This window comes from Pan paniscus, chromosome 6, assembly GCF_029289425.2.
Source record: "Pan paniscus chromosome 6, NHGRI_mPanPan1-v2.0_pri, whole genome shotgun sequence".
NCBI classification, from domain to species: Eukaryota; Metazoa; Chordata; class Mammalia; order Primates; family Hominidae; genus Pan; species Pan paniscus.
This window is the reverse complement of record NC_073255.2, coordinates 153,485,920-153,504,261: the sequence shown is the minus strand read 5'-3', so window position 1 is coordinate 153,504,261 and position 18,342 is coordinate 153,485,920. Positions and strand designations below refer to the sequence as shown.

Sequence of the window (18,342 nt, the reverse complement as noted above, 5' to 3'; positions counted from 1 at the left end):
CATAACTAAAAGTATCTGGGTGTGTGAAGGTCAAGTAATTTTTACACACTACCTAGACAGATTTGATTGGGAAAATGTTTACAGATAATTTCAGATTTTTGGAAATGAATGGAAACAGATATTTTAAAAGGTAATAGGAGTTCTATAATTCAATTTTGGTTTTGCAGCAAACTTTTAATTGTTGCTATTTAACTTTCCTTGGGTTCATGTCATGGGTGATACACTGTATGATGAAGTTCTGTTGGTATTTTCTTAACCAAACCAAATCTCTTGTGGTCCACACTGTTGGCTGGCTAAGCCAGCATCTGTTCCCAACGAGATTTTCCTGTTCCTGCCTCCACTCTTGGGGCTTGAAAAGAGAAATATTTGCTTTCCCAGACTCCTTTGCAGCTAGACATGGCCATGTGATGTCATTCTGGTAATGAGGTATAAGTTGAAGTCTGATGGGGCCTTGTGGGAAAGGGTTTAAGGCTGGTGCCACCCCTTTTCCTTTCTTGCTTCTTGATTTCATATATGATGCCCAGTGAAGAACTAACCATCTTGTGACCAGCATGCAGAAGTTGGTGCTGACATTGCTGAGGTACAGCCCTACTGCCAGTAGACACCTGCTTCCAGATTTCTTGTTTTGTGGAAAAAAAAACAAAAACAAAACTTGTTCTAGACACTGGTAGCTGGGACTTCTGTCACCTGCAGCTGAAAGCAATTAAAACTGATAGACCCCTCAAATTGGGAACAACATCTCCAAGACTGAGTTGAGCATAATAGTTAAGAGTTTTAGAACCAAACAACCTGGATTTCAATCCCAGCTATGTCTCTTGCTAGCTGTGTAGCTACAGGCCAGTGGATTAAACTCTCTTGTGTCTCATCTGTGAAATGGGGATCATGATAGGGTTATTGTGAGGATAAAATGAGGAGCTACAAGTAGAGCACATGGAACAGTGTCTGGTAAAATATAAATGATCCAAAGGCATAAGCAGGTCTTATCCATCCACCTGTGGATAACATAATGTTGAACTACAAACAGGATCCCATCTCTTAACTTTGAGATGGGTCTAGTGGTAGCTGTGACAAAGAGACAGAGGAACAGCCACCTCCTGCTCTAATATGCTCTATCTTTTTTTCCCTCTCTTTAACACATTAAAATTTGGATCTTTGAAGGCACTCTTGAAGTTGGTGCTGTTTTTGAAATAAAAATGAAAGCAGTCTCCTAAGAATAGGGGCTTCATGCTTGCAATGTATGGTGAATAGGGCCCACAGACATATACAGGTGCACAGAATGTTTTTAAAAGTGTGAATTGAGGTAGAAAGACCATATGATCTGCTGTTTGCCATTGACCTACCATCTTCTCTTGGGTTGTGTCTGGCCCACCTCTGATCTTGATTTCACTTTCTCCTGTAGGCATTAGGATCTGTGATCCCTGCCTTAAAGAGTAGTTACTCTGGAACTCCTTCTCTCACTCTGTTTTTCCCTTCCTCCTGCCCCATCACCCCTATTATTGTGCCTATGGCAAATGTCTCTACAAAAAGACAATAGAAGAATTCAGGTAATGTCACCTAATGTCATTTCTGAACACAGATAAAATTTGGAAATGTAGGACTCCTATTACCTTTTTAGAGCTATGTCATGTACGTTCAAATGTTGAAGGTTTTGAAAATTCATGTGATAAAACAAAACAGCAAAATCGAACCAAAAACCAAAAAAACCCTTCTTAACTTTGCTTACCCTACCATCTCCCCAATTTAATTGACCACAAAATGCTTTGATTTTTCTTAATATCTTCAGTGTCAATTTTCTATAAAATTAGTTTTATAGATTATACATTTTAGGAAACTTCACCTTAAAAATGGAACTGCCAGCTACAGAGGGTTAAAACTGGGCACTTGGATATGAACTGCTTTTATGTTGATTTGTATTGGTCATTTATGTGTGGCTGGGCTGTCTAAAAATAAATATGCAATGTTAAGTTATCTAAAAATATGACTAAGCATACTTAATATTGAGGACAAGAACAAGACTGCTAGGCTACAAGCTAAAGTATCACAATGTTAATTAGAAGACCTAGGAAATTGTAGGCAGAAAAATTAAGAAAAAATTACCGTCTCCAACAGGGTGCTGCAATTTTGTTAGCGATTTGGTTCATTTTCACATCCAGCTTATGACCTCTCTCCTAAAATCAGGCAAAGGTATAATGTATTTAGCTGTCATTTATTAAATGTGTAGCATGTATTCATCATGAGTCTGGAGCTCTGCTTACATCCTCATTAAAAAAACTCCAGAATAGGTATCACCCTTCTCTGTTTACATTGAGGGAAATGAGGCTCAGAGAGATCATGTAACCTATCCAAAGTCACACAGCTGTCTTAAGTCTGTGTCTTTCCAGAATGACTGCACTTCCATTATAATTATTTATTTATTTATTTTAATTGAGATGGAGTCTTGCTTTGTGGCCCAGATTGGAGTGCGAAGGTGTGATCTCAGCTCACTGCAACCTCTGCCTCCCAGGTTCAGGTGATTCTCCTGCCTCAGCCTCCTGAGTAGCTAGGATTACGGGCTCCCACCACCATGCTAGTTTTTGTATTTTTATTAGAGACGGGGTTTCACCATGTTGGCCAGGGTGGTCTTGAACTCCTGATCTGAAGTGATCCACCCGCCTCAACCTCCCAAAGTGCTGGGATTACAGGTGTGAACCACTGTGCCCGGCCTCTGTTATAATTATTTTAAATTGTCTCCGGTTCTGTAGTGAATGACGCAGTCGTTTAACTGGGAGCAGTAGACCTATTTTTTTTAAGCTTTTATTTTAGGCTTAGGGTTACATGTGCAGGTTTGTTATACAGGTAAACTCGTGTCATGGGGGTTTGTTGTACAGATTATTCCATCACCCAGCTATTAAGCCTAGTACCCAAAAGTTTTTTTTTTTTTTTTTTTTTTTGAGAAGTAGAACTTAAGGCATTCTTTCATTTTCCTTCTCTGTCTGCAAAGTCAGCCACAACCTAAGGCATGGCCACTTCTTTGCTGGCTTGATCGTTGGGGTCTGATGTTGCAGTGCAAGCCAAAGGTGCTATGCTGTCCATCTGTAGAACACTGCACAGCTCGGAGCCAAGGTCCTAGGCAGTCAAGCTGGCCTAAGTGGTGGGCTGTAGGTGCCTAGGACTCAGACCTGTGGGATGTGAAGAGGGACTGGAATGTTCCTTCTCTAGTGCCTCTGTTTTCTCAATTTCTGATCTCTCCTTTGGGAACCTAGGGAATGTGAGAAATAAAGGAAAAACCAGATGACAGGCAGTGAGAAGTCCTAAGAGAGGATATTTTGGAGAATCTCTGTCCTCTTGGAAGATGAGAAATTAAGGCCAAGACTTCCAAAAAGTCCTGGAAGGCAGCTTCCATAACTCTTTGACCTATCGATGCCTCTATCACCAAAGTCATGTTCATTTATTTTTCTTTTCTTTCTCTGTCTTTTACCTTCTGGTAAATTTTGGGAAAGAAAATTTTCATTTTTATACAGCATACTATAGCATCATTTCCAAATGAACTTATCCAGTCCATCCGTTAATTTAAACTTTGGCACTAAAATAACCTATCTTGGAAAATAATGTGCCAAGAAAAATAAAGTGCTTTTTTTTTCATCCATCAGCATTTCATTAAGGATGGAGTTTTAAAAATGTGTCTGTGAGTGTGTGAGTTTGTGTAATTACTGCAATTCTAGGTTTTATGGCTAACTTGATGTGTGCTTTGGTATTTAACCCCTGTGGATCAGTTTCTCCAGCTATGAAAACAGTTCCAAAGTCTGATGAAAATAATTTAAAAATATTAGGTATCAACCAAAATTTTACTGAAGCCAGTCCATTTAAAGCCAATATACCAAACAATTTACTAATTGTAGTGTATGTAAGGGGACATTATATTAGAAAGTACTTCAGTGTGTGGTTCTTATTAACTACTGCCTTGTCCAAATATGATTAAATACTTTATTCTATTCCAGTAGGAATGATTTAATAATCAACTTAGGCATCTTTTATTTGGTGAGTCCAAAAGTAAATTAGACAATTTAAAAATGGCTACAAAATTTAGCAGTTTAAGAGGGAATATATAGGTCTTACGGCATTGAAAAGGGATAGAATGTTTGGAGAGTTTGATTAGAATCAATGTAACTATTATACATGACTAACATATTTAGAAATATGATTAAGATAGTTGTATTAAAATGCTTTCCAATAATTTTGCACTGGCCAGGGTTTGAGCTTTCTTTCTTTCTTTTTTTTTTTTTTTACATCATTAGAGCCTAAACATAATTACTATTAATCTATGTCCAAAACATGTAGAAGAAATGGCAATAACTCTGGGTTAACCTTGGTTAGCTGATGAAAGTTATTAAAAAAAAAAAAAAAAGAACACAGACAAACTCTGACCAGCCAAGGGTCGCACTCAGAAAGTTGGCAGTGATGCAAACTGCTTAGGACTTTCAGTTTGTTGACTTATTAGAAACATTCCTGCCTTTACTTACAAAATCCAGTGAAATTCAACCAAACTATCCCCGAGAGGCAATTGCAAACTAACCTCTAGAAAAAAGCTGTCAGATCTGATAAAATCATCTGCAAACTTTCATGCTTATGTTGAAGGAACTTTCAAGGAGTGTATAACCTGAATTAGAAAAGACATCTTTTTAAAGCTTTCCCTGAAGTGTCTGGTCCATCTGTTGTGGGCTGAGCTCCCTGTGTTGGAGCTGTTATCAGGTTCTGTCAGCTCTCCTATTGCTACTGTTAACAAATGGATTTGTCTCCCCAAAGTTAAGAACAACCAGATGTTTCCTTTGTTGTTCTGTATTCCAATGGCAGGTCAAAAATATGTTTAAACATCACTGGTGAAATTGAGATTTAGAAATAATCTTATTAATCTGATCAATGAGGTCATATGATTTAGGGCCATTTCAAGATTTAAACTGAATTTCATTATTTGGCCATGTATATGTATTGGATTACCCCCAAATTAATTTTTTTTTGGTAAATGTAAACCTATGTTTTATGGGAATCATAATTTGTATGGAAGCAGCTATAAATATGGAATAAAATATTTAAACATGTCAGATCTTGTAATTCATCAATTAATTTCTTAACCAAATGTTTATTGAGCCCCTACCATGCACCTGGGAAGTGTTAGTGTCTGGGACTACAAAGATGAATGAGATGTGGTCCTTAACATTGAGGAGCTCACAACTAGCACAGAAGACAGACATGTAAATCAGCAGACCTGGTACAGCATGGCACATGCTATCCACTGTTAGGAGAATGTTATGGACTGACTTTGGGGATTGGGAGAAGGTGAGGAGACAAGGAGAACACCACAAAGGAGGTCATGTTTGAGTCAAATCCTATGGGATGAGAAGGAGTTTGTCAGGCAACTGTATTTGCAAGGGGATGAAGGCACACAGACTCCTGTGTTGACATAATCCTATAATCAGGGTCTTACAAATAGTTTAAAATAGTTGGGGCACAGTGCATTTGGGATTAGGACAGGAGAGGGGGCTAAAAATGTAGGTGGGGGTCAGAATATATATGAGGGGTCTTTCATATCACACCAAGAAAGATGTATATGATAGGTGATACGGAGTCACTAAAATAATTTAAGTAAAATAAGGAGAATTTTACATTTTAGAAAGATTCATGTGGTTTAATGGAAGGTTTGGAGCAGGGCGAGATTGGAGGCAGGGTGGCAAGAGAGAGGAGCACTTCATTAATGCGGGAAAGCAAAGAGGAAAGCTTGATAGAAGGCAGAGACTGCTGGGACACAGGGCAGTGAGGAAGGTCAGATGGACACTTAGGGTGTGGAATACACAGGATCACTTAGAGGTAGTGGTAACTGAGCAGTACTCAGAAAGATTGCTTTTTGTATACACGGAAAGAAATGTCATGATGTACACCATAAATATATATACCATTTTTATTTGTTAGTTATGCATTAATAAAGCTGAGGGATAAAAGATTGCTTTTTGTTTGTTTTATTTATTTGTTTTTGTTTAATGGAAGCCTGGGACACTATGATGCATTCATTTTGTACTTGTTGCATTTGAGGTGAGATATTTACTTGCACCTGCCTACAATGAGCTGCTGGTGATCTGGCGGTTATGTCAAAATACCAATCAATGTGCCAGATTGTTCTATTGTCTACTTGGTTATGTTTGGGACTATGTTTTTCAGACTCTCCCTTTCTACATAATTTCAGATTGGAGTTGGTCCAAAGGGAAGTTGTGAGTTCTGGGAGGCAGAAGGAAAGCAGCTGCCATGTTCTGAAGGTTATCAGCACCTGTTGGTGATAGAAACAGACACAGAGGTGTTAGCAGGTTCCTGTTTGTCCTCGCATCCCCCTCCCTCCTGATGGTGACCTTGTCCCAGGTCTTCTACCAGGCCTTCTACCAGATGCTTTGCTGAGAATTCACAGAGGCCGTAGACCTGAAGAACCAACAACCTTCCATAGGCTTTGAGGTCCCACTCCGGCAGCAGGACGTGCTGGCTCCCAGGAATCACTGTAAGTTCTGAGTCGTCTGTGGCTTTTCTCTACCGTTTTAACTCCACTTTTCAGAATTTTACCTTCCCTGCTCTTCCCACAATTGTGCAAGTTCCAATTCCTATAATAAATTTCTACTTCCATATCATGCATAGTGGTTTTTCTTCCCTGATCGAATCTTTTTAAAGTGACAGCCAAAGTGTATTTTTAAACAAAATCCCTTAAACACATATTTTATACCCAAAACCTTCATTACTTGAAATTGTTTTGATTCTGACAGTCTGATTTTTTCCCTGACTTTTGGATAGTGATCACTAGTGCAGAATGATGATCTTAATATGTCCACACATGAGCAATTATCAGGAGAGCTAAAAAAAAAAAAACTCAAGAAAATTCAACATTAGGTTCTTATGCTGTTGAAAGAAGTTGTGTGTGTGTATGAATGTTTTAATATATTCCAGTGTTCTAGAACTATCTAGGCTAGAGAGCCAGGCATGAAAGATTGCAGATGCCTCAGAGATAGGGAAGGAGGACCAGGGCAGACAGTGGCAGGAAAAGAGGTTTCCTCCTGCTGGCAGATGGTGTCCTTCTAGGGGAGGAGTGCATAGACTCTTGTAGAAAGAGAGGCTGTGGAACAGAGGTCCTGATGCTACTGGCTCAATGACGATCCCTCTGTAACCAAATCAAACATGGAACTGAGTAGGGGATACTGCCCAGACTCTAGAATAAGCGATTGGGTTGCTCATCTGGGTCCACTCCCACTCTGGAGAGAGGGTGGAGTTTAAGTCCAAGGCTGGTAATGAAAAGGTGTCAACCTTGTTGTTGGTATTAGGAAATGAGATTTGACCTAGAAAGGTGTGTGCTCTGGTGGTTCTTTCCTGTTTTTGTTTTGCTTTTTGCCTGCCTTCCAAAACCAGTGAAGGAGAAGCTGGGTGTTTCCTAGCCCAAGAAGAGAGGCAGTGTTGCAGCTTTGCAGGGAAAGGCAACGGCATCGGCCTTGTCAGTCTCTTCCGTGGAGATGGCCTTCCTTCTTAAATATTTGCATGGCACACCCTGATTCCTCCTTCAGGGTCCAAGCCTAACCCTGGAAAGCTTCCACCACTGGTCCTCTCCCTGGGGAGGCTGACAGTTTGCCTCATCTGTTTTCCCACTGGCACTTCATATTCCTAATTTAGCCTATCTCACAGTGTATTACAATTAGCCATTTAAGTGGCAGCATAATCCAATAGTATATTAATTTGTGAAGTTTTTTTTCTCACTTCTACTTCGTGGATCAGAAAGCAGAAGGCAAAGAAAATGAGAAGCGCTGTCACTGAAGGCAGGGTGAAGTAGGAGGTCTCCCATCTCCTTTGGAGTATTGTGTATTCGGAAGGGACTGCCGTGCTGCAGATGCAAGCTGACCCAGCTCCGCATTTGCGTGGTTAGGCAGGGCACCAGAAATTACACCCTTTCAATCAGTTTGCCTGTAAACCTTGATATCTATGTATACACAAAGTTTTTGAAGTTCATAAGCAAGTCTAGAAATTGGACTGTGTCCTCTGCAGACACTCTGCAGGCATATCAGGACCTGGAGGCTGTGCTCAGGGAGGAGAGCCTTCATGTGCATGTCTTGTAGATTTGCTCAGCCTCCCACTGGTTAGTTTTCTGAGGTAAACCCCCTTTATGGGCCTGATGACCCCCTGACCTTTGCTGGGTAATTAATAATCTTCTCCTTCTCCTGGGAGACAAATAGGATTAACAAACTGTGACAGTGTCTGTTATTCTTAAGGAAGTCACACTTAGATCAGTGTCTCCTCCCAAAGGGTATATTATACATCTTACACAAAAGCAAAGTCATGCAAAATGTGCAAAATTCTTGTGACAAGTTTCTTTGTCCAGATAACATGCTCTCTAGCTGTTTTCTACTAGACAATTTAAAGGTATTCACCATTTAGTTTCTCAAATGAGGCAAGAAAATTGGGACTGGATACATCCATTAAACCTGTCGCAGATGAGGTAAAGCATGTGATTGGAGGATGCTGGTAAACCTATCTCACGGGTCTGAGGGAGGAGAGTTGTTGCCTGGATGTCACCCAGGACTTGAGTATACCTCTCCCCTTGGAGGTTTGCTGATCATTCCCAGGGCCTTTGGCTCTAGGAGAGGGACCATCCCTTTTGCCACCCTGAGACCAAGTCAGCCATGCCTGCTAGGGCTCTTGGACTGCCCAGGCAGACAAGACTTCACATCAGCCTGTGATTGCCCTTTGGGATTCTGCAATTACTTTCTCATAATGAAAAGAAGCTAAACAAGCCTGACCTAAGAAGGATCCCTAATTTTCACAGTACTCTAAAACATGTATCAAGGGCTTGGTTTTTGAAGGGCAGCATAATCTTTCTGGAGGAATGTTTATACTTAATGGCTGCGAAATCATATGGTCATTCCAGGCAGAGGGAACAGCAAGTGCAAAGGCCTTGAGACAGGACCATGTCTGGCATCTTTGAGGATCATAAAAGAGGCCAGCATGGACAAAGAAAATAAGTGAGGGAACCAGTTTCAAATATATTTGTCATAATTATTCTAAATAAGTCAGGAGGTCTTTATTTAGTAAATGATCTTTGATAATAGGAGTAGAAAAAAACATCATGGTAAATTCAATAATTTTTCTTTCTTGCTCTGAAAATTACCTATTTTATCTCTAGCTCTGAAAATTTGCTAGTTAACTTACTAGGTAACTTCTGGCAAGTTACTTAACCTGTGGGCTTTTATTTCCTGCATGTAAAATGAATAATTTGGCACATGTAATATTTCATACCATATTTGGCTTTAAAAGCTGATCTTGCATTGGGTTATCTTAATACTAATTAGTACTTCCATTAGAAGGCTTGGGTCAGAGGAAGTCAAACTTAAATCAGTAAATACTGGTGCTCATTCAACGTCTCTAGAAGGGTTGGTTAGAAGAGACTCATACCTCTAATGTTCATCTATAGATCCTAAAGTTCTTCCATGTTTATTATACTCATAGAGAAAAAGATCACAGGCTTTACCCAGGTAATGTGGTTCCCATTTGACAAAAATAAGTGAGGTTTTAATATAGCTGTGGTCATCTCAAGTGAATAATTAATACAACTTTTGGAGCTTTTAATGTACAATTATATGGCATAGCTTACCAAAAGTTGAATGAGCACTCTTAGCAATAAAGAGTTTATGGAACAACTTCTTAAAAATCATTCAACTTCAAATATACTACAGGGCTATAATAATCAAAATGGCATGGTACTTGTACAAAAACAGACACATAGACAAAGAGGACAGAACAGAGAGACCAGAAATAATGCCACACACCTACAATCATCTGATCTTCGACAAAGATGACAAAAACAAGTAATGGGGAAAAGGAGTCCCTATTCAATAAATGGTGCTGGGATAACTGGCTAGCCATATGCAGAGGATTGAAACTGAATCCCTTCCTTAAACCTTATACAAAAATTAACTCAAGATGGATTAGACTTAAATGTAAAACCTAAAACTATAAAAACCCAGGAAGATAACCTGGGAAATACCATTCTGGACATAGGAACCGGCAAAGATTTCATGACAAAGATGCCAAAAGCAATTGCTACAAAAACAAAACATGACAAATGGTATCTAATTTAACTAAAAAGCTTCTGCACAGCAAAAGAAACTATCAACAGAGTAAATAGACAACCTATCAAATGACATAAAATATTTGCAAACTATACTTTTGACAGAGGTCTAATATCCAGAATATATAAGGAATTAAACAAATTTACAAGCAAAAAAAGAAAAAAACCCAACAATTCCATTAAAAAGTGGGTAAAGGACATGAACAGACACTCTTCAAAAGAAGACATACATGCAGCCAACATGTGAAAAACTTTCAGCACCATTAATTATTAGAGAAATGGAAATCAAAACCACAATGAGATATCATCTCAGACCAGTCAGAATGGCTATTACTAAAGAATAAAAAAATAACAGATGCTGGCAAGGTTGCAGAGAAAAGAGAACACTTATACACTGCTGGCAGGAGTGTAAGTTCAGCCATTGTGGAAAGCAGTGTGGTGATTCCTCAAAGAACTTAAAACAGAATTATCATTTGACCTGGAAATCCCATTATTGGGTATAAACCCAAAGGACAATAAATTATTTTACCATAAAGACACATGCACGCATATGTTCATTGCAGCACTATTCACAATTACAAAAATATGCAATCAACCTACATGCCCATAAATGGTAGACTGTATAAAGAAAATATGATATATATAACACCATGGAATACTATGCAGCCATAAAAAAGAATGAGATCATGTCCTTTGCAGCAACATGGATGGAGCTGGAGACCATTATCTTTAACAAACTAACACAGGAACAGAAAACCAAATACTGCATGTTCTCACTTCTAAGTGGGAGCTAAATAGCAAGAACACATGGACAGAAAGAGGAGAACAGACACTGGGGCCTACTTAAGGGTGGAGGGTAGGAGGAGGGACAGGATCACAAGAAATACCTATTGAGTACTAGGCTTATTACCTGCGTGATGAAATAATCTGTACACCAAATTCCATGACACTAGTTTACCTATATAACAAACCTGCACATGTACCCCTGAACCTAAAATAAAAGTTAAAAGAAGAAATAGAATAAAATCCACTCTCAGGAGTTTGTGTCCAACACCTCTGATGGATATGTTGCAAGCTGAAACAAAGAATAGCATTTACCTTAACTTATTATCTTTCCATTCTTATCTTCTATTACTTGGCACTCTGCTTTCTACCTATGCTACTCAGTGTGTTTTAGACTTTTATGTGTCCTCTGCCTTTTCTTTCTGTTACTTGGAATTCTTCCACTACTACCCCCAACTCCCACGTAACCAGACTTTAGTTGTCAAAATCATACCCATACATCAAGATCCATACCAAATATTTCCTTGCTCATGTAACTTTTCCTGATTCTCCCAAGAAATTCAATCTTCTTTAAAACTCATAACATGCTATTTGTTCTTTTTCAGCTATGCCTATTTTATTCTCTTGGAAATATACCACCCCCCTTCTTTTTTTTACATTGCAAGCTTCTTGAGGGCAGGAACCACATCTTGCTCATTTTCATACCTCCTACTATAGGAGGATTCTCAGTAGTTGTTGTTAAAATGAATTTCATATAATAAATCTGCAGACAAAGGTCCGTAGTCTTATTAAAAAACAAACAAAACCTTTCTAATGTATATAGGAAAATGCATATATGCATTTTTCTTTAAAATACTTGCAATACTGGATGAAGCTATTTTCCACATTATCATAGATGACTATCATCCTTTCTATTTCATCTGTATTATTAGCAAAGAGACTTGCCACATTTATCACATTTTGATGACCAGAATTATTTTCTTTGTGTAAGTCATTAAAGTTAAATTTGATATTCCTTTGGAAAAGTCCTCCCCCTGGACCCTCTACAACCAAACAACATAACCCAGAAGGTTAGGCTATTAGCTTTGAAATGGCTTTGATTAGCTAGCTGGCTTACAATCCTCTCTAATGTTTTGAGCATGTCAGTCCACAAGAAAGGGTGAGCCAGGTGGAAGGAAGGCACAGTTTTTCTCTTTATGAGCCTTGCCGGGATAAATGTCCTAGGAGAAATTTTCCAAAAATTTATTTAAAGTTTCTTGTGATTTAAAAAAACCAGAAGTTTTAAAAGAGTTTTTAGAATGTTGTCCTATATTAATTGCCCTTATTAAAGGGGTATAAAAAGTCTATTTAAGAAGATTTTTGGAAAGATTACGGATGAAAGTCTGAGCTAAAAGTCATTGGTTCATATTTCATTACTCCTTATGCTGGTTGTCATCAGTAAACCTTACACTGGACACTTGTCCATTCCTATGAAAATAACACTCTTGCCTTTATTTCTATTTTTTAGCTTCCATTAAACCAAGGCTTAGACCTCAGTCTTTTTTAGACAAAGATCAGATTACCAGAATAAATGTAATGTTAGCAGCTAAATTGAGTTTATCTCAATTTAGATATAACCACGGTTATATCTCCTGGTTTATTTGGAAAATTCCTTTGAACATATGAAATGCATATAATGAATTTCTCCAATTAATAACAGCAATGTAAAAAACCTTGGGATTTTAGATATTGTCGATATGTTTCATATCATATAAAAAAGTTAGCTGTTTGAATAGTTCATTCACATCAATTGTGTATCTTACCATCATCTTTATTAATTATTCATCACAATAACTCCAAGTTAGGTTCAGAAAATACACACAATATACATTCATATATAATTTCATTATTTTCTTCAAAGAAATCTGATATGTGCTTTCCTTTCCTGACACGTGGATTGAATAACTTTTTTTTAGCAGCTGCTTTTTTCATATTTAATCTTGAAACAAACTGTATCAAGCTTGGTGTTAAAAGTCTATCTGATGAAAATCTTTCCAATTTTATTATTATCTTTAGATTTATAGCTAGGTGACACATCAGTCATTTGTAAGTTGAAGTAGCATTTCAAAATAAGGCTTTCTTTTTGTTTTAGTAAAATGGCTTTCCTTATATTGAACATAGGATAATAATAATTTAGCAGTCTAAAAGCAGCTAAATACTCAATTTTCAGATGAACATTGAATTTCTGGTACTGCCTGTTTGATGTTTTTATATAGCTGAAACCAAGGAAGCTCCATATTGCTCCACCGTAATGTTCATCTGGCTTCCTGCCATGTAAATGGATGTATTAATACTCAGTTCTTGAGAGTGTTGTGAAGTTCAGTTAATTAACGTTTATAAAAGCTTCTTGAGATTTTCTGCTGAAAGATGTTACATGAGTTAAAGTTGAGTAAAAAGCAAACATGTAGAGCACTCTAGAAATTGTTGCTTGCAAAAGACAAAATTGCCCTGACTATCTATTAGCCATTTCTGAATCAATGACTTCTGGTTTCTTTAATTTATTACAGTGTTTTATGGCTAGTACCTAATGATGACTTAAAGGTGTTATCTCTTTTCATAGTGCAGAAGTCTTTAGGAAATTTTGATCAGAGAGGTTTACATAAAGGATTTGTCTAGTGCTTATTCAGGCAGAACGTTCAAATCAAGGGTCTCGTAAAAGTAAAATATTAGTTGGAAGATTCACTGTTGCTCCCAAGTGAGTTCATCTTGCAGTGGACACTCTAGTTATTCTACAGCATCTAATGTCCATTTCTGTCTTATAGCAATAGAATGTCTAATTTTTTGCTGGGCACATGGCCGTTCTGAAAAAGTCTACATTGTCCACCTTCCTTACAGCTGAGTGTGGTCTGTGGTAACTAAGTTCTGATCAATAGGATTCAAGCAGAATTGGTTTGCGAAACTTCTAGTTCGCATCCTTAAAGGGAGGCTGTGCCCTTCTTTCATCCTACTGCTTTGAAGGTAGATGTGGTGACAAGCCACCTTAAATATACTGGTAGGAAAAACAACCTGAAGATGGAGGAGCAACCAGACAAAAGGAGTTGAGTTCCTGAACAACTCACAGAACAGAGCTGCCATACCAGCCCTGTATTTCCTACCTGTGAAAGTGTTTAAGACACTATTATTTTGAATCTTGGTTATATACCACTGACTCTATCATAACTTATGCCTATCAACAGGAAAAAAAGAAGCAATTCAGTTTTCAGATTTAATATCAAATTGCTCACTCATGGACCAAGTCTAATTGAAAATCAACCATAAATTATATTTATGTGCTGGGTACATTAAAAAGTTTTGATTTAGGGGTGTAACTCCTCAGGCAGAAATGGATAAAGAAAAATTTCTTTAGTTGCATTTCAAACAGGCTAGAGAGCTCTAGCTTGAAATGACTTTGTCCTCTGAAAGCCCTAAAACTTTATAAAAATAGTAAAAATGCAGAAAAATATTTTGACTAAAATCATAAAATTTTAATATATTAGACAGATAAAGCATCCTGACCAACCATTGTACTCTGCCCTACTCTAACTCATTCCTGTCCTTATCAGCTGAATGTCTTAGTGGCAGTAACTGATTTCTTTAAATGATAAGACCCAACAGAGCTAACAGTACATTTTTGTTTTTGTTTTTAAAGGTGACCACTATTCGAAATTCCTTATGTGTTCAGAATTTATTCAGAGCTCAGGAAGGTGATACTACTGTAACAGATGCTCTTCAGGTATAGTTTTCATTTGCTTATTAAATATTTTTTGGTTTTATGTAAGTGGAGAATATACCTTTTTCAATTTTTTGGTCAAGGATTTACATCAATGGTTCTATGCATGCAGCTAGATAAACTACAAAGTCAAACATGAATAATAAATACATTGCTGGCTTATTGCACCAAATAAAGAAAAGTTGCATGTTCATGATGATACTTAAATTCTTCACAATTTGTGACCACTAGAAATGAATCTATTTATAAAGCATTAAGGCATTATTAATTTCTTCTACTGAAAGTAATTACTTTGGTTATCTATTGCTGTGTATCAAACCCTCTCAAAACTTAATGGCTTGAAACCATAATAATTATTTATTTCCTCACAAATCTGAAATTTGGGCAGTTTTAAGAGGGGGACAGCTCATTTCTGCTCCAAAAGACATCAGCTAGTTCAGCTCAGCGAGGCTGGAGGATCTACTTCTAAAATGGCTCACTACAGTGGCTGCGAGTTGGTGCTAGCTCTGAGCTGGGATATAAACTAGTGGCTTTTGTTTATTTCCCACAATGCACTGGAGCTTCTTCCCAACATGGCAGCTAATTTCCAAGAATATATATTTGAAAAGACAGAAACAGGAAGCTGCCAGTCTTTTAAGACCTGGGCCTGAAAACTGGCACAACACCATTTCTGCCATGTTCTGTTGGTCAGGCAGTGGCAGACCTCACCTAGATCCAAGAAAAGAGGACATAAAACTCACCTCTTGATGAGAACAATGTCAAAAATTTGTGTCTATCTTTAATCCACTTCAGTATTACACATTTTCCAACTAATATTGAAGACATAATAACAGAAAGAAAAGTAGTTAGAAAAATGAGCAGTAGCAGTCACTCTTCCTATGATTAAGTGATAGAACACCCCCCCGAAAGAAGTAATAGAATGGTTTGATGATTATTTTAGAAATATTTGAAATCTTCTATTCCTGTGGTTCTCACCTTTTTGGACCCATGGCATCCAGTTTAGTAGCAATTTTTTTTTTTGACAGTATATATCAGACACTGGTTGCCTATCCAGTATTCACTCTCTCCTTCTTTCTTACTGGGAGAGCTTTGAAGTTATTTATATCAGCAATGTGCATAGGAAAAAATTCTCACGTCCCTGCATTCCTTTGCATCTAAGGATTGCCACAGGACACAGTTGTGGGCAATTCATCTTGTAAACAGAAATCATTAGGTACTGATTCTAGGAAAACACTTTAAGAGGACAAACTCAGGTGTGTTGTTGTTCTTCATGCTTCCTTTGTCGTCTTGTCTGGATTTCTAATGTGGTGTCTATGGTGCAGCAGTCTTGTGATTAACAAGTGATCACAAGGAAGAAAGCAACATGTCCAGAATCAATATGAGGAAAGGTAGAAGGCTGGGTTCTTGATGGTCTTGTGGAATCATCATAGCAGTCTTATACTGTTTATTCTAGATTTCTTGAAACATGATAATCCTGTATGTGGTTAAACTACAGGAATTTGGTTTCTGTTGCATAAAGTCAAATTAAGTTTTTAACTGAATTACTGTTCTAAAAAAGCAATAATTATAATCATGACCAGAGATTAAATATATATTATAGTAGTTGTAAGAGCATCTGCAGATTCTCCTCTGTTCACTATGTTTCTATAAGAATAGAGCTGGTACTTCTCTGACTGCCCTCTCTTCTATATTCATGAGGCAACGTTTTGGCATGTTCAGTAAGTGTGGGCTCTTTGTGCCAGCAGGATGTTACAACATGTTTCTTACCTCTACCTGTAGCATATTGAGTCCTGCTCTATAATGGGCAACGTGGTCCATTTAACTCAACATTTCATCTAACAGACAGTACTACACATGGTTATACCAAAAATATATAAAAATAGAGTAGTTTACCAATGAAGTGCTTGCAGTGTATCAGTGATGGACCATTGTTATAACCCACGAAGTATGATTTTGACTAAGTTTTGAAAATATTTTATACTACATGGTTTTAACAGCTGCACCCAAGGGGTAGAGTTGTGTCAGTAAATGAACATATATTCTGAGGAAATGATATGGATCTGGCTGCTTTAACGGAGACCACATAACAGTGGCTTAAACATAACACAGAGTTCCTTTTTCTCTCATGTAAAAGTCTGAGTTGGGACGTGGTCAGGGTGAGTTGAGGTGAGTGGATGAGTCAGTAGCTAGGCAGCTGTAGTTCACCAGGAAACCCAGATTCCTTCTATGTCATTGCTAGGCCATTGCCTAGACTTGATTATGTCCTTATCCACATGGTGAAAGCTGGCTCACAGCACCATGTCCCCATTCTAGAGTTTGGGAATAGAGAAATAAGCAATGATCAAGTAGCTTCCCATAAGAACATGATCCAGAACTTGTCTACATTCTTTTTGCCTACATCTCATTGGCCATTTATTAACAGGCCATAATCACCTATTAGGAAATGCCTTTATTAGGAAATGTCTCTAGTTGGGACCCCATGTGCGAGCTAAAAATGGGAAGGTTCTATCACTAAACGAGAAGGGGAAAATGATGCTAGGTGATAATTGGCTGCCTCTTTCACAACGAGTATCTCATCCACCTTCAGAGGAGGGATGGTGTGTCATGCTGATGCTGTCATGTTTCTTGGCCCTTATAAGATATGTCAGACTCAACCATTGTTCATCTGGTAGTGAAAGTCTGTGGACCTGCCCTTAATCAGTAGTGCTTTTTTCTCTCCAGTTCTCACGAATCCCAGATGGCTGACAATTACCTGCCTTTCTCTTCTTTGTTTCTGCATTCCTCACATCTGTCACCATCTCACTTTGCTGCCATCTGATTGGCACTTATTTGCTTTCAATACCCACGTTGAAATACCCAGAACAATGCCAAGTTTAGCAAAAACTTTATTGAAGACGGAGGGTTGTGGTAGGGGATGAGGGATCACTACACAGAGCCTTCTGCCTTCTCAGTGGCTTCTGCTCCCCTCATCTCCCTTCTCATCCAACCTCTTCACTCACTCTTCCAAATTGCCCTGTGGCCCTCCAGATTCCTTTTCCTCTGTTAGGCAGAACTGTTTTCCTGTTCCTTACAAGCTTTCATACCAGACCTAGAGGGTTCCACTTATACCCTAAGTGTTATTACCAGCAAAAGTTGTTTTCTCCCTAGAAGGAATTCTAGCATCAGCTGTTGAATTAATAAATTTCCCCACCTCATTGTTAAATGAAATCAACTTGTGCATTTGTTGTAAAAATGTTGTTGAGGACGTTTTCCATTACATCACACAATTTCTTCTCTATAAACCTCCATATCGGAAAGCTATTTTAGATTCCAGTGCTAGAAAAAACTTCACTTCTCCTAAAGCCTGCTTCCTCCTTTCTGATAATAAGAGCTATATTACTTATCATGATTTCTGAACTGTGTAACTGGAAGCCAAATTTACAGCTCTCTCATTGCAATTATGTTAAAGATACCATTAGCATATTTCTATTTTCCTGCACTTGCTTGAGTCATTTTATATGTCTATCATATTGGTCTGCCTTTTGTTACAATTTATTTTAAATTTTTTTTAAAAAGTCAAGATAAAACTAAGTTAATAAGTAAATAAGCAGCATAGAGGTCATTTAAGGCAAGAGTATACAGTGTTTTTGACCTCCCAACTCCTTAGGCAAAAGGCACACTGTATCATTTACTCTTCTCATTCCCACTTTTC

General features: G+C 37.9%; 1 long non-coding RNA gene across 1 annotated transcript in view; it reads left to right on the top strand.

Annotated features, from left to right (window-relative positions):
• The window catches only part of LOC130541670 (uncharacterized), a 126,991-nt gene that overhangs the window by 18,142 nt on the left and 90,507 nt on the right, over positions 1 to 18,342 (top strand). The window contains exon 2 of the long non-coding RNA XR_010112788.1: positions 6,215 to 6,517. This is a non-coding gene — a long non-coding RNA (uncharacterized LOC130541670). The remainder of the gene's footprint in view (positions 1 to 6,214; positions 6,518 to 18,342) is intronic.